We start from the raw sequence: 25927 nt of genomic DNA on the forward strand, positions 1-25927 counted from the left end.
CAGGAATCTCATTTCTTCTACCAGCATTCAAGAGATTGCGGCAGCCTTGTTAGCTGGTAAGTGGGGTGTAACATCAGACCCTTCACAGCTCTTGACAGAAGTCACCTAAGTACCCATCATCATGATTGAAGTGTACAATATGCATGAAATGAAATGTTCTACACTAGTTCAATGAAATGAATTGCTATATCTGTCAGTATTATTACTGATGATACATAAACATTGAGTGAAACATTATGACAAAAACATAAGTGAGTGAAAAAAGCTCATTATTGAATGATGTATTCAAATAGAATTCAATACTTTGTTATATATCTTTTATGGATACATTCATCCATAGTAATAGTATAGTAACATTCTGGGGATGAAAACATCGATTTAAGGACAGGGAGGTACAGAGGGACTTCCATGGTCTCTGTGTACTTTATTTCTTAGTGAAAACTGACACAAATGTGGCAAAATGTTAGAATTTTGTAAGTGGCTGTTCTCTATACTTGACTATATTCTCTCTGTTAGGAATGTTCCATACATTTATAATGCCAGTGGTCATGGCATCAGTGTCTCAAACCCACAGCACTTTTTCCTTCAATTATGAATGCTGGCTCTCACAGTTCCAACAGTCATGTTTCTAAATGTAAATACATATTTTTGTAGTGGAAACTTCTCTCAAATTAAAACATGTCCCAACTCAGGATCCTTGGAAAAACATCACTAATTGTCCTGACTTGGAGGAAACCAGAGACACTTCCGCTTAAAAAAATAACGCAGAAAAACCCAAAAAACTCTATTCAAGTCCCAATGTGAAGGCAGAAAAAGAGCCCTCACTGCTCCCTGTCTGCACCTAATTACTCCATCTCTCTTTCTCCCAGGATTTTGTCCCTGGCCTCCTGCTCTGACTGTCTGAATACGAAAGATGAACTCATGTGGACACAGGCACTGTGGACACAGGCTTTGATTTGGGAGAAAAGATGAATCATTCTGGGCTGGTAACCTGATCTTTGCCCTTCTGCTGGTAAACAGTTGAAAGGCACTCAATCCATCCTCCTCTTTTTAAAACCAGAGCAGTGAATAAAAGGGCCAGAGGGCCCCGGCTTGAAAGGGGGGGCCATTCATCACCTTCAGTGGAAGTAGGGTCAGATTTATTCTCTGGTCCTCCCTCCGCCACACCGGCCCAAGAAATATTCACCTTGTTTCGGTTAGTGGGCCAAGGGTCAGAGGTGAACAGGGCTGCTCCAGCGGCCTGTGCAGTCCTGCAAACAGGCCACACAAGGAGACGGTGTTTAAAATCAGAATTCCTCGCACACTCTGCGTAAGTTTCCAAAGCACAGGGGTCAACCTGTGAGTATTGGAGGGGCTGTCGGTGCTGCCTCGCTACAGAGGACATCTGGCAAGCTAAGATCCGAAAAAGAAAGGACGTGTCCCTGCATCTGCCTGCCTCACGTGGCTGACTTTCTAATGCCATTGTGGCGGGGGCACAGGGCTCTGCTGCTAGGTGTGAGTGGGCGGCTTGACAGAGCATCGACTCAGACGTGAGAACTGGCATGAATATCACACGGTGGGCGGGAAGCAGGATGGGTGGCCAAAGCGTGAGCACAGAGATCAGATGTGTCCGGTGGCCAGACTGCTCAGAATCAGGTGGCCCGATGGCCCGGGGCTCCCTTCTGCAAGATGCTGCAAAAGCCGCACCCTGGCAGGTCCAGTCCTGAAGGCTGGGCTGCAAGAGGAAGCATCCTCAGTGGTTGTGGGGTCCTTGTGACACCTGTGGGCCCAGCCCACCTGCAGACTCGCATCCTGGACCCCAGGAGAGAGACTGGGCTTCACCTTCGCCTGTGGTCAGAACCCAGAGCACTGGAGCTGCGACAGGGCAGCAGCCAGGGACAGTAATGTCCACAGAATGAAGTGTGGGTGCTGATTCGCTGAAGGAGGCCAGACAAGGAGAGGAAAACCCGGCAAGCATTTTCTTGGTAACTGATGCTCAAGCTCCCAGAGAAATTTCAGAAGTAAAGCGGGTTCTGGAGGACTTTTGAATGGCCTCCTGCAATAGCATGGGGAAGGAAAGACCTGAGAAATATACATTTGTGCATAAACCTGTGTCAGTCTTCATTATTCCTTAAGAGGCAACCAAAGGCAAGAAACTCCTGTGCCGAATGGTATCGTCAGTTTTAACAGTCTCAGGATGTATTGCTGTATTGGTTTTCTAGGGCTGCCATGACACATGACCACACAGAACCTTTTTTTTTTTTTTTTTTTTTTTTTTTGCGGTACGCGGGCCTCTCACTGTTGTGGCCTCTCCCGTTGTGGAGCACAGGCTCCAGACGCTCAGGCTCAGCGGCCATGGCTCACGGACCCAGCCACTCCGCGGCATGTGGGATCTTCCCGGACCGGGGCACGAACCCGTGTCCCCTGCATCGGCAGGCGGACTCCCAACCACTGCACCACCAGGGAAGCCCCACACAGAACCATTTGTGTGACACTCTGGAGACTGTCCGTGCGAGATCAAGTGTCATCAGAGTGGTTCCCTCTGAGGCTGTGGGGGAGCTGTTGCAGGCTTCTCTTTGGCTCGTAGCCAGCTGTCTTCTCCCTGAGTCTCTTCACATCCTCCTCTTGTGTATCTGTGTCCAGATTTCCCCTTTGTGTAAAGACCACTTGTATTGGATTAGGGGCACATTCTGTTCTGGTATGACCTCATCTCAACTTGATTACATCTTCAAAGACCTTATTTCCAAATAAAGTCACGTTCTGAGGGACTGGGTCTAGGACTTCAACGTATGAATTTTAAGGGGACACAGTTCAAGTCATAGCAATTGCCAAATCAATGTTTTAAAAGATTAAGGCAGGGCTTCCCTGGTGGCACAGTGGTTGGGAGTCCGCCTGCCGATGCGGGGGACGCGGGTTCGTGCCCCGGTCCGGGAGGATCCCGCGTGCCGTGGAGCGGCTGGGCCCGTGACTCATGGCCGCTGGGCCTGCGCGTCCGGAGCCTGTGCTCCGCAACGGGAAAGGCCACAACAGAGAGAGGCCCACGTACGGCAAAAAAAAAAAAAAAAAAAAAAAAAAGATTAAGGCAATGAACACTCCCGTCAGCAATGTATTAGGATGTTATTTCGTTGCAATCTCTCTGGCATTTAGTGGTATCTTAAAAAAAATTTTTTTTGCTTATTGATGGGTTTTTAAAATAGCTAATTCATTCCTAAGTAAACTGGCCACGTATGCAGTAACTGAGTCCTTTCAAAAAATGTAAGAGTATGTCTCCTCTCGTTCTGACTAGATTTGAAAAAGGCACCAAGAAGATAGACGCTCAGTAAACAGATGAGCTGGTCCCAGAAGGATTCCTGCATCCTGGGGCCCCTCGAGGTAAGCGTCCTCCTACAAGTAACCATGAGTGTGGTAGAAATAACATACAAAAGTTAGAAGTACAGGATTCAAGTCCCAGCTCTGGCACTTTCTATGTCTGGTATTTTTCCAACCTCCTGAGGTCTTTGTTACCTAATAAGCAAAATGGAAATAATATTACCCTCCTCTCGGGCCTTTCGAGGATTAAGTGGGGTTTTACAGTATCACACTGGGTGTGTCGTAGGTTGTTAGTAATGTCTGTAACTGCTGCGCAGGCTCCCGAAGTCACTCTGCAAGGACCAGATTCTTCCCGTGGAGTAAACCAGTCACGCATCTCTAAGGGGACCAGATGACCAGGAACACCAGGCTATTTATGTGGGATCGCAGGTTTCTTCACGGAAGAGGACTCTTCCTCTCATTACTAGCTTCATGTGTCAGAACTGAGTCACACCGGGGCATCCACGGGCTTAAAATTCAATTACTTGTCATATTGTTATTCAACCATTTCCTCCTTTCCTTGGTAAATTCAATTTTTCCTCATTCTAATGAAGCTCCTTGGAAAAATCAAATCATTCCTTTGTGTTAATGAGAGTAATCAACTAGTGATGGACGAGGCACAGAAGGGATGTGGGTTTGGAGGGAGGTCCCTAAACTAAGCAGAGATGGTGCCACGGCTGCTTTACATTTATCCTTAGCGAAAGGGCTGAGCTGTGCCCACAGCCCAGATGTACTGTGGTCAGCCCTGGACACCAGTGGACCCAGAGGGCGAGTGTGTAAAAGAATACAAATAATTGTACCGTTTTCTCAAAAACAATACACAACTTTACTTCAGTCATAACCTTCAGTATACTCTCTAGAAATTGAGGAAAAAATTTCTAGAACAATATATTCTGCAACCAACTTACCCTCACAAAACAGATCATTTCAAATCAACCCATTTACAGTTTTGAAATCGGGTTTTATTCCTTCCCCATGGTGAAGTCTGGGTTTGTCACCAACCTTCACTCCTCTGTGGGTGCCACGCCAACAGACACGCTAAGCCCAGGCCATCCTGCGATCTGGTGGAGCCTCGGACGGCAGTGGCCATGTGAGGCGTGCACCCTCCTGCCTGCTCAGCTTCCTAATACCTCAGCCGTCTGCAACCCGGGGCCGGGCCCAGCAGAGGATGTTGACTCTGGCTGTTGCCAAGTGTCTGATCCGAGAAAGGAGTTCCTCCCACGCTGGTCGGTCCCTCAGGAGGTACCCCTCTCTCTCTCTCTCTCTCCCTCTCTCTCTCTCTCTCTCTCTCTCTCTCTCTCTCTCTCTCTCTCTCTGTCTGCCTCATAGACACACACGTACACACACACATACATGCACACATGCATGCATGCCTTGGGGAGGATTAGGAAGGAAAAGAGGCACATAGCCCTCTGCGCCCACAGGTTTTGGAGAGAAGAGACAGATGTGAGGGGGGTGTGTATATGTGTGTGACCACTTCTCTCACGTCTTCTTAATTGCCTGAGTGATTTGCTTTGAGAAATCAATACCGATGAGACCCAGGAGTTTTGTCATTACTGTTGTTTGTTTGTTGTCTTTGCTTTCCAGCTATCGCATCCTTTCTCTGATGCAGTAGGGATCCAGCTATTTGCTTGAATGCAGGAGAGGGAAAGGGGTAAGCGAGGGAAGAAATGGCAAGGAGCAAAAAGAACCTGATCCATTTCTGAAAAGAAATAAACATGTTATCCCTCCACGCTACGAAAAGCCTGCATTCCAAGGGCGACTGACATTGAGATGAGAATGGCGGTGATTTATCTCAATAACTGATGACACAGCAAGCTAAAGGCTGTGCCATGCTAGGCAGGTGAGGTGCTTTGATAAGATGCAGGGGAGAAAGCCTGATTGGGAGAGAAAAGGGTTCATTCCTGCAAGCAGGAGTACCACCAGGCCTGGAGCTGGAGGAGGGAGGCTGGAAGAGGAAGCAGGACACATAGCAGGGAAAACATTTAGTAAACATGCTCTGTGTTCCAGGCACTCTTAGGCGTATTATGAAACTTTCCAAGCTCTATAACAACTGTAGAGTACATGATGTTTTCTCCATTTTATGGAAGAAAAAACTAAGGTTTTGAAAGGCTAGGTAATTTCCAACAACTCAAGCCAGAAACCTGGATTCATCCTGGACACCCCGCTTTCCTCAGCCCACCTTCTCCATCCAGACACTATCAATGAACCAGCCCCATTGAGGCGACCTCCTAGAACTGTCCCACTGCTTTCTTCCTATTGGCCACCATCTCGCTTCAGCCACCTTGTTTACTGCATGGATTTTTATGATAGCATCCAGTGGTCTTGCTGCCCAGTTAGCTCCCCAGAGAAACAGGTGCAAAGACTGTTGGGCTCCCCTGTTTGACTACTTGGAATACCTGCTATAAGCTGCACTTTCAAAGAGATCCGGTTCACCTCCATTCTTTTTTTTTTAATAAATTTATTTATTATTAATTCTTGGCTGTGTTGGGTCTTCGTTGCTGCACGTGGCGAGCAGCGAGAGGGGCCTACTCTTCGTTGTGGTGCGCGGGCTTCTCACTGCGGTGGCTTCTCTTGTTGCAGAGCACGGGCTCTAGGTACACGGGCTTCAGTAGTTGTGGCACGTGGGCTCAGCAGTTGTGGCTGGCGGGCTCTAGAGCGTAAGCTCAGTAGTTGTGGCGCACGGGCTTAGTTGCTCCGTGGCATGTGGGATCTTCCCGGTCCAGGGCTCGAACCCTTGTCGCCTGCATTGGCAGGCAGATTCTTAACCACTGCGCCACCAGGGAAGTCCCAACCTCCATTCTTAAGAGGAAGCATGGTGGTTTTCTTTCTAGAATATTTAGTATAGCCTTAGGCACATGGCTGATATCTCCACTTGCTCATCATCAAACTGAAACATGTTTTCCTGAAATCTAAAATAATTTAAAGTTTATGAAGCCAGCTTGGTTTTGATCCAGACACAAATCCTTAGCAACTAAGAACATTTTTGCTTTTTTTTCTTAAAAAAAAAAAAGTCTATTTTGTTTTGCCTGAAACTTGGAAGGCACACATATATTGATTCATTTACAAGAATTAAAGTAAATTTTAATTCTGCTTTAACTTTCCCCCTCGTCATCCCCAAACCATACCAACTATCTTTTTGTGATGCATTTTCTGAGCCACAGCCTGCGGCAGAGACTGAAGCCAGGCAGGGCACTGTGTGGATGAATTATGGCGTCAGCCTCCCAGGTCACATCTGGCTCTCATTCCATGAGCTCTGAATGGTGCCGTCTGTGTTCTTCAGACACTCTGCACCCACAAGTTATCAATCACCTAGGAAGGAACAAACTCTAAGACCTCCTACCTGCTTGGGGTTCTTAGTACAGAACATGAGGCAGAACACCGAGCTTCATTTTTTGGAAGAATGGAAGAAATAGAGAGGTTTCTTTGAGCAGAAAATGTTGACTGTTGCATGATTATTCAGAGGTGACTTTTGTTAGACTCTTGCCTGCTCTGCCCTCTGTCTCGTATTTAATGGCTTTCCCATCTCCATCTCATTCCAGCAAGCGTTTCACCACACACCAGGTATCACCCTTGTGGTTCACATCCCTACTTCATCTTCTCCTCCTCTGCCCCCTTAGGCAGATATTGTTACTTTGCTTCCTGCGTGAGGCCACTGGGAGCCTGTGAGAATTTCGATGTCTTGCCCATAAGCCAGGGTCTTAACGTGCTCCTTCCAATAAGCTGTGTTGCTTGGAGGACTTAAGTCTTTGAAGCTCCTGAACATTCTGACTTTCAGCACATCTAGAACTGGGGTGTATTTTTGAGATGAGACAGTTTAATTCCTTAATCTCCCTGAGTGGGGGGGGGGGGGTGGACTTCCCTGGTGGCGCAGTGGTTAAGAATCTGCCTGCCGATGCAGGGGACACGGGTTCGAGCCCTGGCCCGGGAAGATCCCACATGCCGCGGAGCAACTGAGCCCGTGCACCACAACTACTGAGCTTGTGCTCTACAGCCCGTGAGCCACAACCACTGAGCCCACGTGCCACAACTACTGAAGCCCGAGCGCCTAGAGCCTGTGCTCCGCAACAAGAGAAGCCACCACAATGAGAAACCCATGCACCACAATGAAGAGTAGCCCCCTGCTCGCCGCAGCTAGAGAAAGCCCGTTCGCAGCAACGAAGACCCAACACAGCCATGAAATAAATAAATTAATTAACTTAAAAAGAAATCTCCCTGGGGGAAACTAAAGTTCTGAGGGACAGGCTGCTTTCAAGTTAAACAGACTTAGACTTGAAATCAGAGGTCCTCGTTTGAATGCCCATTTTGCCAGATCTTAGCGATTTGGACAAATCTTATAATCATCCTGAACATCAGGTACTGATATACCATTCACGGGAGTCAAGTGAGATCATCCGAACAAGCAGGGCTTCAGGGTCTGCTCTTGGACGTGACTCCTGCCCTAGCGGATCTCGTCTAGGGAGAGAGGCAACTGGAAAGTAAATTTTAAAATATACTCTTAAAATTATGCTGAGACTTGCAGAACTCCTGGCACATAGTTGATTTTCCATAAATGAGTTGACCTTGTTACTGGTTTAAGATTTAACTATTGGAAATAAAATCATGAAAAACAAAACTGTACAGGAGACTGTTAAAGGAAATAAAAGAGATAAGACAAAGGCAGTGTGAGATCCTGAACTGGATCTTGGTTGAATAAAAATCTTTAAAAGACACTTTTTGGACAAAGTAAAACAGTTGCATAACATTAAATTTCATAGGCATGATAATGGCTTTGTCATTATACAGGAGAGTATCTTCGGTGAAGCATTTACTAGGGAAGGCTGTGTCTGCCACTGTGATAAACAGTTCTATATAGTAAAGAGACAGAGAGAGAGGGAGGTGAACCCCAGGAAATTCTAAAATTACATCCACCCCCCAACGAAGGTTCAGGAGCATTTAGAATGGACTTTTCTTCTGATTCAGTAACTATACTTGTTGGAACATATCCTAAAGAAATAATCGTAGATAAGGTATGACTTCTTTGTCACTGGGTAGAAGTGGTGCACTAGGTGAGACGTGAGCACGGCCCCAAGTGGATATCGCATGCCCAGAGTCTACATCTTGAGCAGCAGTACGAAGAGGCTGAAAACAATTGAGTTTTACTCCGAGAAAGTGTGTGGTGCCCTTGCGCCTGCCCATCCAGCCCGGAGTCACAGCCTCCAGCCAAATTTCGTTGATAGATAAGCCCATTTCCCTGAGGGTGGCCAGGCTTGGCTACCGTTCACAAAGAAGCACAACAGATACAACAAAGAAACCGTTGTTCAGTTGCAGATTAAAGGAGTTACAGAGCAAACCTTCTTATCCCTTTCAACAGTCCCATTACCCAGCATTTTAATTATAGGCTTATATGAGTTCTCCTAGGCAATTAAACCAAAGTATCCCTGCATATGTTCATATAAATCCACCATTCCGTCACTGTCTGGAAGTTACAGTCGTCATGGCCAGCCTGCCCCTCCAGCCATCTCTCGTCTCTCTCTCCCACTGGTTATTCAGATCCCACACCAAAGAGGGAAAAGGCTCACCCAGATTGGCCTTTGCCCAAGGTATCTCCAGGATGCCTCCCAGACCACCCGCTCTGACTCACACGTGTGACTGGTGGTCTCCACAGTCTAATGTTAGGTCTACCAGCCAGGGACTTTTGCTGCTGTTACCCCTAGTTCCCAGGGCCCCAACACAGCACCTGGACCTCAACAGGCATGCAAAAATAGTTACTAAATAAGCCAACAAGTGAGCAAGTGAATTGTAGAGCCTGCAAAGAAAGAACAAAACGAGTGGCATAATTCTAAAAATGTTATAGCCAATGACCATTAAAAGGGTAATGGTCGCAACTCTGTGCCAACAAACTTGAAACTTAGACGGACCAATTTCTCGATGGAGGACATCCACAGAACCCACTTAAAAAAGAACTAGATACTCCAATATCTATCAAAGAATTCGATCAGTAATTAATAACCTTCCACAGCAGAAAGCAGTGGACACAGACAGTTTCACTGGTGGATTCTACCAGACTGTAGAGAAATTACTCCAATTCTCTACACCAGTCCCAGAAAATAGAAGCAGAGATAGAACATTCATAGAACATTCTATGAGGCCAGCATTGTGCTAATGCCCCAAGCCAGAGAGAGACATCTTAAGAAAGGAAAACTACAGACCAATATCTCTCATAAAGGTAGATGTGAAAAATTCTCAAAAACATATTTGCAAATCAAATCCAACAATGTATACAAATAATTACATGCCAGGACCAGGTGGAATTTATTCCAGGTATACAAGGCTGGTTAAACATTCAAAAATCGTGTAATGGAGTCCATCACATCAACAGACTAAAGAAGAAAAATCAATCTATGAACTAAAAAAGAAAAGATCATGAGAAAAGGTTGTTTCTAAAGAATTTATCATCTCCCTAACAGAATAAGTTCCTTAAAATTCTCCTGTAAATACAAGATTTACTATCCCACAAGCTAGATCAAATATATGAAGTATCGCCCAGAGGAGCCGGGGCTTCTGGGAGAGACGCCCCTGCTGGCTCAGATGAGCCTCGTGGCCAGCATGCCTCCCGGGCTGTGTTCCGTGTGACCCAGACGTCACCAACATCTCTCTGTTCCTCACAGCCCCTCTCAGGGACTGACACCACCGAGACCCTGACTTGGCAAGATGGAGACCTGGGCGTTATCCTTGACTTCTCATCTCCACCTCAAATAGTCTATAGATTTCTTTTCCCTGTTATTTCTTAACTCTGCCTCCCCCCATCAGGGTCTTTATTTCCAGTACCACAGTTAAGGCATCACAATCTGTCTTCTGGGCTTTTACAACATCCTCCTAACTTACCTCCCTTGCTCAGGTATTTCCTCTTTCCAGAGTGAATTTTCAGGAATGAAAATCTGACTTTTTACATTCTTTCTTAAAGCCGTCCTCCCCAGCACCTGGTTTTTCTACTTTATTGCCCCAGACGCAGGCATACTCATCTATTGCTGACTCACCAGCCCCACCCTCTCTCTGCAAGGTGCACTGCGCACCTACATGCCTGCGGTCCTGTACTGGTAGCCCGGGTGCAGCAGGAGCAAAGCAGAGTCCTGCCCCCTAGGACACACACTCTAGTAGGGAGACCAAACAACAGACACATAGCAAACAAACTGGGTGTTTCAGGAACTTACGGATTTTATGACGATAAGACGGATAATAGGTTGGAGATTTCCTGAAGGGTAGCCTTAATAGGAGGATGGGCAGACTTGAGGGGAAACCTTAGTGATGAGGGTAAGGATCTGGGGACGGGAGAAGCAAGGATGGTAGAGGGGAGAGCTACTGGGGCCGGAACAGGCAGGTACTTGTTGATTGTGGTGGGGGTTAGAACACCGGCAAGGTAGGAAGCCACGGAGTACCGTGGTGCAACAAGATGAGATTTGCACCGGTGCCCCTCTCTGCTTGGAGCTTAGGCGGTTAGAAATCCCAGGGTAGAGGCAGGAGGCTGACCAGGCAACTTGCCATCATCCAGGCAAGAGATGCTGGCAGCTTACACTGGCTTAAGATATGTTGTGAAATTAAACAGGATGAATTGGGTATGGGTGTGAAGGGAAGACAGAAGCCGGTGGGATCCTCGGGTTATGGCATATTGGGAAGGCTGCACAGGAAAAATCGAGAGTTCTCTTTGGCACGGTTGTCATCCTATTTGAAATTTCAATTTCAAATTCAAGCAGAGATTCAGAGAGGTAGTCGGGTGACTGTGGGGAACTAGGGAGAGAGGCCCAGACCAAATAGATTTCTGACATTTGAAGACACGGTTGAGATGACCTAGGGGAGAGAGAGAGAGAGTAGAAAATGGAAGCTGAAGGTGTGGAACAGAGAGTACAGACAGCTGTGTGAGAAGTTTGGGCAAAGCCTGGTTCACGCCTACCGCCTTTCAAGACTCAGCTCGGAGACACTTCGCCTGGAAAGCCACAGCTGACCACACGAGGCCGGAAGAGGTGCCATCCCACCTGCTAGAAAAGCCCTTGCCCCACTCAGTGGTAAAGACTTGCTTGTCTGCCCGCCTGCCTCTGCCTGGAGGACCCGGGCTGTGGCTTCTGCGTGCAGCACTTGTCTGACACCTGTCAATGATCAATCACCTCCATCATGCAAGTCAAACAAACGACTACAACATATGTAAAGAACTATCAAAACTCAGTGGTAAGAAAACAAAGAACCCAATTAAAAAGTAGTTGATAGACCTGGACTCTTCACCAAAGAGAACATACAGGTGGCAAATGAGCACAGGAAAGGTACTCACTATCATCAACCATCAGGGAAATGCAAATTGAAACCACGATGGGCACCACTACATCCCTGTTGGAATGGCTAAGATAAATATTGACAATACCAAGTGCTGGTGAGGCTGCAGAACCATAGCTGGTTCTGTATTGCTAGTGGGAATGCAGAATGGTGGAGAAAACACTCCGGAAAACGGTTTGGCACTTTTTCTTATAAAGTTAAGCACACACCATACGAGCTAGCAATCCCACTTTGGGTATTCACCCTAAAGAAATGAAAACTTACGTTTATACAAAAGCCTGTACAAATGTTTGTAACAGCTTTATTCATAATCACCAAAAACTGGAAGCAAGTCCTTGAATGGTTGAATGGAAGGAGCATCTGTACAACGGAGTGCTATCAGCAATAATAAGAAATGGACTGTTGATACTAAGAGCATCCCATATCCACACACCTCTCGTCACCCGTCCCAGCTCCTCTGGCAAGACGTGGACAGGCCTCCCGTCTACTCGGAGCAGACAGATGAATCTCAAAGACATTTTGCAAAGTGGAGGAAGCCAATCTGAATGGGATGGCATTGACAATGGTATTGACAATGCCCATTTATGTGACATTCTGGACAAGACAAAAGTATAATGACAGAACCGATCGGTGGTTGCCAGGGGCTGGGGGTGGGGCGTGACTGTATAGGAACACCGTGATGGAGCCTGGGGGGGTGATGGAATGGTTTTATATCCTGATGGTCCTGGTGCACACACAAATCTATACACGCGTAAAAATTCATACAACTGTACACCACAAAAGGCAATATTACTGTAGGTTAATTTAAGATGCATCGTTTAAGATTAAAAAAATTTTTTTTGGTCACACCGCATGGCCTGCAGAACTTCCTGGACCAGGGACTGAACCTGTGCCCCCTGCATTGGAAGCGTGCAGTATTAACCACGGGACCGCCAGGGAAGTCCTAAGATGCATCATTTAAAAACCATCACTTGCTGCACGGATGAATGGATGAAGTTTATTTGCAAATCAGACCGACTTCCAGGATTTCTTAGTTACTTTGCCTCATTCTAGCCAAGATAGGTGACTCTGTTGGACTAGAAATGAGAAATTTCACCCAGGACACTAGAGGGCTTGACTATTGCGGCACTGGTGCCTTCCTTTGATGTTAAACCACAAGACACAAGTTTACATGTTGATGGGTCCAGAACTGTGGGGTCTTCTCAGGCCCTGGATACAGAGTTCTCTCTCCTGCAGGAAGACCTGAGTGACTGGAACATCACAGTAACTGGAAACATCAGAGCTAGCAGTTATACTCCAATAAAGATGCTACACACACACACACAGACACACAGACACACACACACAGACACACACACAGACACACACACACACACACACACACACACACACACACACACACACACACACACACACACACCAGAGCTGGCCAGGTCTGAGATGGTGGGCAAAGCACTCCAGCTTCTGACACCCAGCTTCCCTGCCCACGGAATGGATCAAAGGATTCCTAACTTACAAGGTAGTTGTGTGTGACAGTGCTTTCCAAAGTGTGACTTGTCGGTGGCAAAGTGGAGGCCGTTGAGCATCCCGTATCCACACACCTCTCGTCACCCTTACCAGCTCCTCTGGCAAGACGTGGACAGGCCTCCCCTGTACTCGGACTGCCCTGTTGGGAGGCTGCCCTTGCAGTCCCTGTAACTTGATTCTGTCTGTCAGGAAAGGCCAAGTCTGGGGGCTGGCACCCTTCATTTGGGTTTGATTAATGGGGCTGCGGAGGGTCTTCGGGGCACATTCGCTCTGATGCACGCTTCTTTCCAGCACCAGATATGCCAATTATCTGTGTTTTCCTTCGGGGAAGAAGGAGGAAATGGGCTGTTAGTAAAAACACAGACTCACTTATTATAATAAATCGTAGTGAAAAGTAAAATAAACATGACCCCACTCATAAAGGGTGAATCTGAGACGCTTTCTCCTTGGTTGACCACTGGTGCAGGCAGTGGCATTCACCACACTTTTAGGGGTACATGGGCTATCGTGGAGCAATAACGTCAACAGTTAGGCTACGGAAATGCTACCGAGGCTTGATGTTTTTGTTACACGAAGCACTCATACAAATTATGAAAATCAAATCCCAATGGGCAAGTGAGAGATAGATAATTCACTACAGAGAAAAAGGAGTTAGGGAACGTACACGTGGGAGAATGTTCAACCTTACTGGTGATTAAAGAAATGAAAATTAAAATAACGAGATACCTTTCATTGCCTATCAAGTTAACAAAAACATCAGAATAAAATAAGTAATGCTGGTAAGGTCCAGGAAATTCATAGGATGCTCGTAGACGTATAATTTGGTACAACTATTTTCGAAAGCAATTTGGTAATATGTATTAAGAACCATAAAAGATATCCATACCTTTTCTGATGTTTATGTCATTTAACCAGTAATCCATGTGAGTAAATCTGACCAAAAGAAAAACACTTAATGTATAAACAATGTGACCAAAAGAAACAACTCTAAAGACACCAAAAGAAAAATGCTATGTACAAAGTTATTCATCACAGTATGTTTGGAAATAACCTGAATATCCCTGAACTATTTTGCCTACATCTAAAAAGTGGTTGCAAAGGGTTTTAAACACCTTGTAGAGGTATTTATGATATAATGTTGGGTTATAAGGCAAGTTATAAAGTTGTTTATATAATACAGCTTCAGTTATGCAAACGAGCCTTTACAGAGACTGGAAGAAAATTGAACGAAACAGCAATGATGGTCATATTTTCAAAATGGGACATATTTAATTTTTTAGTTCTAACCTGTTGGCATATCTGTTTTTGTTTTTTAATGAAAATATATTCAGGGAGGAAAACAAGGAAGGATTAAAGATGAGCTCAGATCTTCCTAATGACCCGTAGCTCATCTATCATTCATGACTGTATCTTAATGTTTCTTGGGCCTATTTATATGGTCAACCCCCATGACCTCTGGCTAATGAGTTCCTTACGTTGTCACTGCTGTGCAGAGGACGACTTCCTTTCCGCCTGAGTCTACCTTTTAAGACTGTAAGGAAGCCCTTGGATCACATGAGTGCTGTTGTATTAGCTGATTTGGGCAGCATCCATGCTCACAGCTGCCCAGAAACTTCTGTAGGTCCCAAGCACGGCTGGTAGAATGTCTCTTAGGGTACCAACTGCAGGCATTTGGCAACATCCAGGAAGTTGGATATGTTTACACCCTACAGCCAGCGGATCCCCCATCGAGGAATATTCATCTGGTCTCTCGGTGCCTGGCGCGGCATTTGGAGAGGAACAGAGCAAAGAACCGAGAAAGGGGACGTGTATCAGGGTAGCACCTGTGAGGAGTGGCCAGGCCGAGGCCCAGTTCTGGTAGAGGGCGCGCCCGGTCCAGGTCCAGGAACAACGCCTTTCTGATTTTTTTTTTTTTTTTTTTTTTTGACTGTGCCACATGTCTTGTGGGATTTTAGTTCCCTGACCAGGGATCGAACCCGGGCCCTCGTCAGTGAGAGTGCAGAGTCCTATCCACTGGACCACCAGGGAATTCCCAGGAATGCCTGTCTGCTTGATTCTGGAGGGTCCAGGGAGGAGGAGGAAAGATTCACCGGAACCTGGAGGTGATTTGTGGTTTGGGGTTGAGGCAGAGCAAGGGGGTGCCCCTTGGGGTGAGGGCGTAAATTCACAGAACCCCAGACACAGCCGGGCTATTCTCTCCAGCCAGGAAGTTGGAATAGCAAGGAAGTTGATGGACTGCCTCCCACTTAACCCCATATTCACTCAGGGCCTTTGGTTCCCCCAGTTCTGTTGTCAAACCCCGCCCTGCCTCTCCAGAGTTAGGATGCGTTTATGGCCAGCCCCAGCCCTGGGACGTGTCTGGTCCTTCTCTGCCTCATCTTCCGGATTCCCCTCCATGCTCTCTGCTTCGGATCTGCCCTGGAGGCCTCAGGAAAGGAGGTGTCTGAGAGGGTCCCCGCGGGGGCGGGGTGGGGGTGGCTTCAAGCATCCAGCCTGTGCCTGGCCTTGCAGCTCCCAGCTTGGTCACCTGAGACCTGTAATTTTCACAGCCGGGTTCTAGATTGTTCCTTTTACTGTCCCCTTGTTATTGAAGCTACCTTAAGTGTGTACCTGTTCTTTGCCACCAAAATTTCCCTAAACAAGCCTCCTTTGTTTTCATGAATTTCTCTGACGGCGGCTGCATGTTATTCTCTCCTCTGTGGTTTTCAGCTCTTCAGGATGCAAAATTCCTACTGAAAACCAAGAGAAATCCTTGACTAAACCATGAGCAAAAATATTTTAAATAAAGCATCTGTTCAGTCACGTTCATACTGCCTCCACATTACACATCTTGTGATCATGGGGCCCAGACTTGATGCAAGGCACTGAGTCCAGGGACATGTGGTTGATGGATGGACCAACTGGGAGTGGCCCCTGGCCTTTGGTGTCCAGCTACTTTGTTCCCTGTCAAGCCACAGACGAGATTTAGAAGTATACTAAATAAATCAGATTCAATAACACTGAAAACAAAACCTTCCTGGTTGATATTACCAAGAGCCATCAGATATCCAATTTCCTGTAGTGAATGTCTTATTGCACTAAGCTGCCCAGTTCTTTCCTGACAAAGAAGAAAGTCAGATGGTCTTCAGGAGAAAATAAGGAGCCAGCCTACTGCAGGAACAGAGAAAGGACCAAGAGGAGGGAGGTCACGGCGACAACCAGTAAGCGTCTGTGCTTCACTCAGTCCTCAGAGAAACCAAGGTGGGTTCCTGTCTGCATGGCACAGATCGGAAAAGAAGCCCAGAGAAGTTGAGTAACTTGCGCACCATCACACAGCAAGCAGGTGCTGGAGCTGGAATCTCAGACAGGAACGAGTGTCAATAAGAACTGAAACAACTGGAGAGAACCAGCCTGGGGCCCAGTGAGTCAGCACCAAACCCCAGGAGGGGACCCACTGAGCATTGCTTTGGCTACAAGGTCAAAAGCAGCCATCTCCAGGGAGCATGGGGCTGGGAGGGGCTGCAGAGCTTCAAAGCTCCCCTCCTGCTCCCCCAGAGCACCAGGCACAAATGGAAAGCTTGCCCCTCAGGGCTCAAGTCTCGTGATGCCACCTGGCCCCTCTCCTCTATGGGCGTATAACTTATCTCTGGGGACATCTCCAGCCAGGGACACGCATGCAGCCACACGTGCAGAAGCTGCTGCTTCTCCTGCACACAGTGTAGCGTTGGGAGGCCCCAGAGCCAGCTGTGCACGGGCCCCTCTGAAGTTGAAAGGTTTTCTGAGTCTTGCGGCTCTCGTCATGGAGAAAGCAGCTACAAACTGGATGACTGCCCCTTCCTTTCTGTCACCTGTGTCGGGACGTTAGGGAGAATGTCACTCTTTGGCCCCAAGCATCCTTGTGAAATAGGCGTCTGGCAGGGCCTGTGTCCCGTGGGACTTTCATGACCAAGTCACTCGTTCCCCCCGGCATGCGTGTGCCAGACACCTGGGAGTCTGGAAACTTTCCTGAGCCCAAACAGACCGGAATCCCTGTCCTTGAGGGGTTCCATATCTGGGGGCGGGAGGGAGCCAGTAATAATAATCACAGGATGACGGCATGGATGACCTTTAGGAAGTGGAGGTTACCGTGGAGAAATGAAAACTGAGAAGAAAGAGACCCAGCCATGGGTGTGGAGGGAAGTGAAGTGACAGGTTTCCTAAGAAGGTGACAGAGGCCTCTAAGGTGGCGGCATTTCAGAGACTTGAAGGAGGCAGGCCCAGGGCGAGGCCGGTCCTGTGGCCGGGGTCTCAGCGATAGGGCACTGCAGGCAGAGGCCCGAGGGCCTGGGGAGACAGAAGACCAGCAGGGGGCCGGAGTGGGGCAGGCCAAGGCAGGCGAAGGGGGGCTCGGGTGGGAGCCGGGACCAGCGCTCCGTCTGTTGTTGGATTTGACGGGGGCTCGGATGAACTTGTGCTTACCAAGGGGAGAGGGACGGGGGAGGGACAAGTTCGGAGTATGGGATTAAATACACACACTACTATATACAAAATAGGTAACCAACAAGGATCTACTGTATAGCACAGGGAATCATACCCAATATCTTACAGTAACCTGTAATGGAATATAATCTGCAGAAGAAGCCCTGAATCACTATGCTATGTATACCCGAAACTAATGCAATATGGTAGATCAACTATACTTCAATCTATCAATAAAAGGAGCCGTGGAGCTGCTCGTGGGGCACAGAGCGAGGCGGTGGCAGGAGAGCCCGGGGGAGGGTGACAGGATGTGAGAGTGGGGTGGCGGGGTCCAGCATGGAAGGTGGTACCGTCCCCATGATGAACACCGGCTCAGTCAGGACGGTACATCGTATAAGGCAGAAATCTGGTTGATAGATACTCAAGTTCAGCCCTCGGTGTGAATGCCACCCAGTCTCGGGTGTATTGCTTGTGTGGTGAGGTCTTTTGCTCAAAACTTGTAAAACGTAGAGCCACTTGGAAGAACCATACGACATCGCAGATGGAAGGAAACTTTGGGGTCCCTCTGTCCACTTCTCACTGAGCAGATGAGGACAGGACGACCCAGAGAGATGAACTGGTTTTTCTAAAGTCAAACGAGTGATTCTCGAACTTGAATTTGTGTGCATGTCACCTGGGGGTTCATTCAGACCCTGTGGATCTCGGGGGAGCAATGGAGGCTGGGGGTCTTTGGGACCAGGAGGACAGAGAGCGTAAGGCCTGGGTGGGAGACAGACCGTCCCCGTAGATACTGAGGATGTGACGGGGCCAGACTTACTGTGAAGTGATTTGAAAGCTCTGAAGATCATCACAGGAATGCATCCCAAGCCCAGGGTCCTGGATCTGCACAAAAAGACCCCTCACGTGGGCCCTGACGAGGCCGGCAATGGACGGTGTTCCCATCTGTAGCCTCAGCATTTTCCTGGGGCCTGGAGACCCGAAGGAGACGGGAACTGTGGGCAGTGGGGTGAAGGAAAACTGAAAAGGCCCTGGAAGTTTTGTATTTCCCTGGAGAAGGGAGGGCTGACGGGCTCTCCAGTCCCCAGGACCGCTCTCTGCCCGCAGCGACCCGAGCCCCGTCTGTCCTGCGGTCAGATGATGCCTGAGCCAGAGGAGAACCCTCACCGCAGGCAAAGCGGAGAGGTTGGGTGTGGAGATTGAGATCCCCCTGTGGGGAAGTCCAGCCTGCCTCCACCCTCTGTCTGGGGATGGACACGCCTCCTTGGCACCCAGTTTGCTCCCCACTCCTGCCCACGTCCTGTGTCCCAGCACTCACAGTCAGTACTCCTACTCCCGGGAGTCAGCCCTGAGTCTGATAGGTCCTGCTGGGGACGTTATTTTAAATGGCTATCCTGGTGCAGTGATTTGGGGGCTCAGGAGAAATTGGGGGAAACGTCCTCGACATGTCTGCAGTCAGCAGAATAATGGTCCCCAAAGATGTCCACATCCATATTCCCACATGGGAATATGTGATCTTGCCTACAAAGGCACTCTGTGCTTTATCAGAAACAAGCAAATAGAAACACAGCAGATGGAAGCCACCAAATATAAATGCACGGGTAACCACGACACTGGTTGCCTTCCTTATACCTACTCTCCCTTTTCCCATAGGTGCAGAATTACCATGTTGAGTGGAGGAGGGGACCAAGGAGAGCAGCTGCTCTAATAGCCAGGTATGGCCGTGCCACACAGCTCTGACCATGAGATACTAGGGGAATTTGCTGGGAGAGGTTTCTGGAACAGCTCCTTAAGAGGTGGACAGAGCGGGGCCTGGGTCCTTTTGGCCTATTTTCTCTCCCTCCTGCTTTTGGGCTGGAATGTAGATTTGAGAGCTGGGCCTCCAGCAGCCATCTAGATCCATGAGGTTCTGGTAAGCAGGGAGTCAGCCACAGGACAGAAAGCAGAGAACGAGCAAAGGACCCCAGGCCCGGAATCACATAGCTTCTCTGAACACCCAGCCCCCAGACTGGTTCTATGAAAAAGAAGAAAATAAACTCTTATCTTGTCTAAATTTTTTCTGGCCTCTGTTAATAGCAGCAAATTGTCATTCTAATTGATGTAGCTCTTACTGGAGGTAGCATTGCACAGAAGTGTCTTAGCAGGAAAGCACTCAAGCTGTACTGTGTGGTCTGTGCGATCCTGTAGTGAAGTCGGGGGCCGCGGCAAGCTCGGTGGGCCTTGCTTTCCTCATCTGCAGATTGCACTGTTAGTGGGGTTGAGTGGGAGGGCTACCGTTAAGCACTTAGGACTGGGTTTAAGATGCACCGAATATAATCGGTTATTTATATCAGAAATGGGATGATTAATTAATGCTATGCTATATTGAAAAGGACAGGGAAAGATGCCCTGTACTGAGAACAACAAAACATGAACAGGATGCACTAGAAATAACCTAGAAGCTCACAGGACACAAATGACTTGCTGGTGGGCGGGCTGGCCTTGTCTCCACATATGCCACCACCCAGCTCTGCATTCTGACCATGCAGGCGTGGGAGACCTTCCCACCCAGCAAGGCTGGCTGGCAGGGTCTGTGGCTGGCGACTTTCTCTGCATCCTGCCCGTCGGTCAGCCTGTGTCCTGGGCCCGCGGGGACACGTGGCAGGGAGCCAAGTCCGGTGGAAGGCATGAGGCCGGATGTTTCTTTTGCCTCTAAATGTGCTGTGTACACAGACCCCCGTCACCATTCAGATACCCAGAACCGAGGCGACAGGTGACAAAGCTCTCTGTCTCCAGCCCAGACATCCCTCCCTGGCATAAGAAAGAGTGTGGCTGCCATGGCTTGGGCGTACAGGGGACCCAGAGCTCCTTCCCCCGGACCCAGTCACATGTTCACATCTCTGGCAGAGTTGAAGTTATACAGTTAGTTCTTTAAGGATGAAAGCTGGAGGTGGGAGGAGAAAAGAGAGGGATCGACAGAATCAAGTCAGAGGAAGGGCGCAGGGGTAGGTTAGGTCGGATGGAGTTGCCATACACTTTGGGAACGACAGCCATGCAGGCGAAGGGGGCGTCACAACTTCTCAACACAGCCTGGGCTCCTGCGATTGGTAGCTGGCACCTGGGCGAGGGATAGCTCTTACCTGCCTTCCTGGCTGGAGGGGAAAGAATGCCCTTCTGAGCTTGCTGGTTCCTTTCAAGGCACAAAGGCCAGAGGAGGTGTAAAAAGCTGCCCAACCTCTACCCGCTCTGAATCTCTGAGCTGCTTTCTGGTTTTCATGGTTTTCCCACAAATCTACTTTCTCACAGTTTCTCATTCACAGAGACTGGATTTAAGGGTAGGCTGAGACCTTAGGCTTGCCTCGCCCGCTCTGCTCTTATAGACACTGCAGCAGATTTCTCAGTCCACGTGGAAAGTAGATCTCGGGGTGCTGGGGAAAGCGGACTCCAAGGAGTTCTACATGTGTGGACAGGACAAAGCCTGCAAGGAGGACTTTTGGGAGGCCAGGCTCCAGGCCAGGAGTAAGGGATGGATCCACCAAGAATGGAGCCATGAGCGGTGGCCTCAGGCCCTCCTGTGTGGGCCACCCCAGACGTGTTGTGGGGAGAGAGTAGGTGAGAGGCGGGAGAGAGCACAGCACACCAGGGAGAGGTTTTCTGCATGTTTCCTGTGGCATCCGTGGTCCTATGTGCAAATCCTGCTCCCTTGGTGATGAGCTGTGAGACCCAGGGGAAGGCACTGAACCCGCTGAAGCATTTTTTTTTTAATTGAGAGATAATTGACATTAACGTTACATTAGTTTCACGTGTACAACATAATGATTTGCTATTTGTATATACTGTGAAATCAGTTCAATGGAATGACACATCATGTACCGTGAATAAGATCCTGCTGAAACAAGTTTATGTTCTGTGTTTTCTGTGAAAGAACATGACTCACTAAGTGACTTAAAATGCTCCAAGTGTTAAATCCAGACATGAACATATGGCTTTACTAGTAACTTTGTGTATAGTCTTGTTCAGAGAGAAACTGAGGCATGTTAACATTTTTTAAGGGTTTATCTGGGCAAAAATCAATTTGATTTGGGAAATGGTTGGAAGCGCTGAGCAGAGGTTGGGGGGAGATGTACAGGAAGAAGGCGGAAGCAAAGCAAGGAGCTGACTGATGGCTGCAGCTTGAGGCCCAGGGGGCTGTGTGTGATTGTTTGCCCTTAGCGTTTTGATTCATAACCTTGAGGCATTTATTTATTTATTTATAAATTATTTTTTATTTTTTGGCTGCGTTGGGTCTTCGTTGCTGCGTGCGGGCTTTCTCTAGTTGCGGCGAGCGGGGGCTGCTCTTCGTTGCGGTGCGCGGGCTCCTCTTTGCGGTGGCTTCTCTTGCTGCGGAGCACGGGCTCTAGGCGCGCGGGCTTCAGCAGTTGTGGCATGTGGGCTCAGCAGTTGTGACTCGTGGGCTCTAGAGTGCAGGCTCAGCAGTTGTGGCGCAGGGGCTTAGTTGCTCCGCGGCATGTGGGATCTTCCCGGACCAGGACTCGAACCCGTGTTCCCTGCATTGGCAGGCGGATTCTTAACCACTGCGCCACCAGGGAAGTCCCACCTTGAGGCTCTTACAGCTTGGATTTTGGGTTGCTGGCATGGGCTGCCGTGGCATTGGAGCCATCGCAGGCCATTCCCTCCACGTGTAGTTAATTGAGCAGTCCATTACTAAATGATTTCCCTTATCAGTTAGCACCCATTCGTAAAGCTGCATTCCTGACATTGTTCAACTCAGTTGTAAAACAGCAGAAACATTAAGAATAGTTCAAGCATGTACTTTTGCTATAAATTAAACTGTGTAACTGCATCATAGGTACATAGGGTTCTGACTTATTTCCCATAAATTTATTTGTAAATATCACTGTAGCTTTTGAGGGACATGATTCAACCCAAAGGAGCATCCCTCTGCAAGGTGGGCATGTTACAACCAGCACAGAAGCCTTTGGGGTGTAATTTCTTCCCACCTCTGTGGGGAGCCTCCAGGGCATGAGGCTGGGAGGAAAGCTGACATCGCAGAAGGTCAGTTCCCACTTAGGGTGTTTTTCCCCAGAGCCAGAGCAGCTTGGAAGCCAACGTTTCCTCGTGTGGAAGCTTCTCCTCAGGAGATGCCTTTAGCAGGAGCCCCATTTGGTTTGTGGAAATGGCTTCGAGCCCCTCTTGGCGTGGCTACCGATCACTGAGAAGGCCCAGGGCCTGGGCCCCAGAGTTGCTCCAGGGGCACCAGGGCCGTTGGCAAAACAGACTAGGACTGGCCTCTTGCCGATGAGAGGCCAATGAAATACTCTCTAACACGCTGGGAAACCTCCTCGCAGGGAACTAGAAGAAATCTTTCTGAATTATGAATAATGAGAGACTGCAAAACAAGGGACATGGAATAGATAACCAAGGTATTAAAATAAGAACATGAGTAAAAAATTGGGGAATGTTCAGATTTCATTGTTCATGAAGAGGTAGCAGATAAAGTGGGTCCGGGGCACCTTGCTGATTGCAGAGGAAGAACATGGGTGGGCATTTCTACACAGGTTTGGGGTGTATGGGCAGAGGTGATGATTGCATGTGTTAGACTCCAACTTTTAATAAAGCTTTCTGCAAACGTTTGCTCTCCATTTGGCTGTGCTTCTCCTTAGAACGTAAGGTGCTTGGTGCCTCTTAGTTCCAAGACTGGGGACTAGTTGTCAGTTTCAAGGCAACAGAAAAGCCCTTCTCATCATCCTGTAACTATTACAAGAATCAGCTTCAAAGTTCGTGTAATTCTGACAGTCATGCTAGTAACAAATCAAGGCTTTTAGTTGGGAGTATTTCTGTTTTAAAATGGGATTGGTTAAAGCTCTGTCCCTTCAGGAAGATAAAAGAAAGAAACTGGCCTTGACTCTGAATTTATGAAAACGTACCGGGAAAAATTAGGTTGCAAAAATAAGTGTGCACCCACTGGCATGGCTACAATAATTATGATAACAAAAGGACAAAAACAAGTGTTGACAAGAATGTAGAGAAATGGAAGACTTGCGTGTTGCTGGTGGGATTGTAAAGTGAATCAGCTACTGTGGAAAACAGTCTGGTGGTTCTTCAAAATGTTAAACATAGAGTTACCGTATGACCTGGCCATTCCACTCCTAGGTATACACCCAAGAGAACCGAAAGTATACGCCCACACAAAAACATGTACACAAATGTTCTTTTTTTTTTTAATTCATTAGTTTGTTTATGGCAATATCAGAGGCTTTTGAGGGTGTAAAATTGTTTAAAATCTGTATTTTAAATAGTACAACATTTAAAAAAATATTGAAATACAACAATGATGCTACATATGTTTGTACAGAGTCTTACAGTTTTTCACGACATCTTTCCCTGTACCATCTCATTTAAAGTACTTATTATTTAAGCCTTGATTTCTAAAACTGATTTGAGGTGACACCATCTCAAAAATGCATGCGTTCTTCAAATACGTGTAAAGTGTAGCGCTATATTCTGGGAAGTAAGATGAGGATCCTATTAGTCGATGGTTTTCATGCAGTGTCTTTCAGCCACGGCTCCCGTCTTAGACAATGCCAGGGTCGCTGTGTGTCCCTGTTTGCAGCTGCGGAAATGAAGGAAGAGCCTTTATTTTAGCTCTACTAAAGCTACGTGCCGTGTTGTAGATGCGTCTCACAGACACGAATGCTTGTCCCAGTGGCATGGTCTGTCTGTACGCTCAGTTGCAACTCACAGCTGACTCACAGACTTCCAGAGTAGGACGATGTCTTAGTGGTGACTCGGTTCTGCCCTCTACTTGATGTATAGAAATCCTACTCCTTCCTCACTACTGTCAGCCCATTTCTACTAAACGTTTATTCTTCTGTTGTCCGGAAGTTCACTGCTTCATGAGGCAGCTCCAGACTGGCTTTAAATGATGACTCATTGATAGGACACTGATTTCTCTCCTCACTCTTGAAATCTCAGGGATGATAGCTAAACCCTATTTCAAGGGAGAAATAGGGACAGTATCTCTTTCTATGTAAAGGCCTGTGGGTGAGTTACACAAATGTTCTTAGCAGGATTACTCGTATAATAGCCAAAAATGGAATCAACCCAAATGCCTGTCAGCTGATGAATGGAAAACAAAGTGCGGTCCATCCATACAATCAAGTATTACGCAGCCATGCAAAGGAATGAAGTACTACCACCTGCCACACCACTGATGAGCCTTGAAAACACTATGCTAAGTGAGTGAAGCCAGATACAAAGGACCGTATGTTGTATGATTCCATTTATATGAATAATTCAGAAGAGGTAAATCCACAGAGACAGAAAGTAGATTAGTGGTTGCCGGGGGATGGGGAAAAAATGAAACGAGTCACTGTTCGCGTGCCCAAGTTTTCGTTTCAGAGTGATGAAAGTATTGTGTATCGCAGCTAACTAAATGTCAGGGAGAACGCGGGTGAAGAAATCCTCTGTTTACCGAAGTGGTATTGTGTATCGCAACTAACTAAATGTCAGGGAGAACGCGGGTGAAGAAATCCTCTATTTACCGAAGTGGGATAATCATATTCTAATCTGTAGAAATGTAAACACCTTCACCCTGGAGCTTTTCTGTGAAATGAAGTGGATATGGCTCCAGGGGAGGTGGAAACTACAGCAATGCCAAATGTGAGATGGGCGAAGCTCCCGTACATGGCTGGTGAAAGCTGCCATAACCACTTTGGAAAACTCTTGTGTAATATCTACTAAATCTGAACATTATACATGCCCGAACCCAGAAATTTTATCCCCGGTGAAAGACCAACAGGAACGCAAGCACAGGTACATCAGAAAGCATACATACAAATGCTTATCCTGGCTTCGTTTGTTACAACCAGAAATGAGGAAAAAGAAAACCTATGTCCATTAACAGCAGAACAGGCAGACTGTGGTATCTTCATAAATGGAACATCGTGTGATGAAATTAATGAATTGAAACTACATGCCGTGTTGTGGATGAGTCTCAGACACGAGTTCTACCCAAAGAAGCCTGGCCAAAGGCACACCTAGTGCGCGAATCCCATCGTACAAACTGCAAAGACGAGCAGAGCTCATTGATGTCATTGGATTCAGGTCAGTGGCTACCTCTGGGAGGTAGGAGAAAGGGTAACAAGTGGGAGGAGGCATGAGAGGGCTCTGGGGTGCTCACTCATGACTGGTGTGTTTTTCTGTTTGTTAAAATTCAATTTTTAAGCTAGAATCTAAACTCTAAAGACAAGAAGCTTGATAACGAAATGCTTGGAACTACGATAAACTTTTTGTCAGTCTGGAGTTACAGGGTTTTGAAAACAGCATAAAGCCCTATGTTGCCCAGTCTCACAAA

Source organism: Phocoena phocoena, chromosome 9, assembly GCF_963924675.1.
Source record: "Phocoena phocoena chromosome 9, mPhoPho1.1, whole genome shotgun sequence".
NCBI classification, from domain to species: domain Eukaryota; kingdom Metazoa; phylum Chordata; class Mammalia; order Artiodactyla; family Phocoenidae; genus Phocoena; species Phocoena phocoena.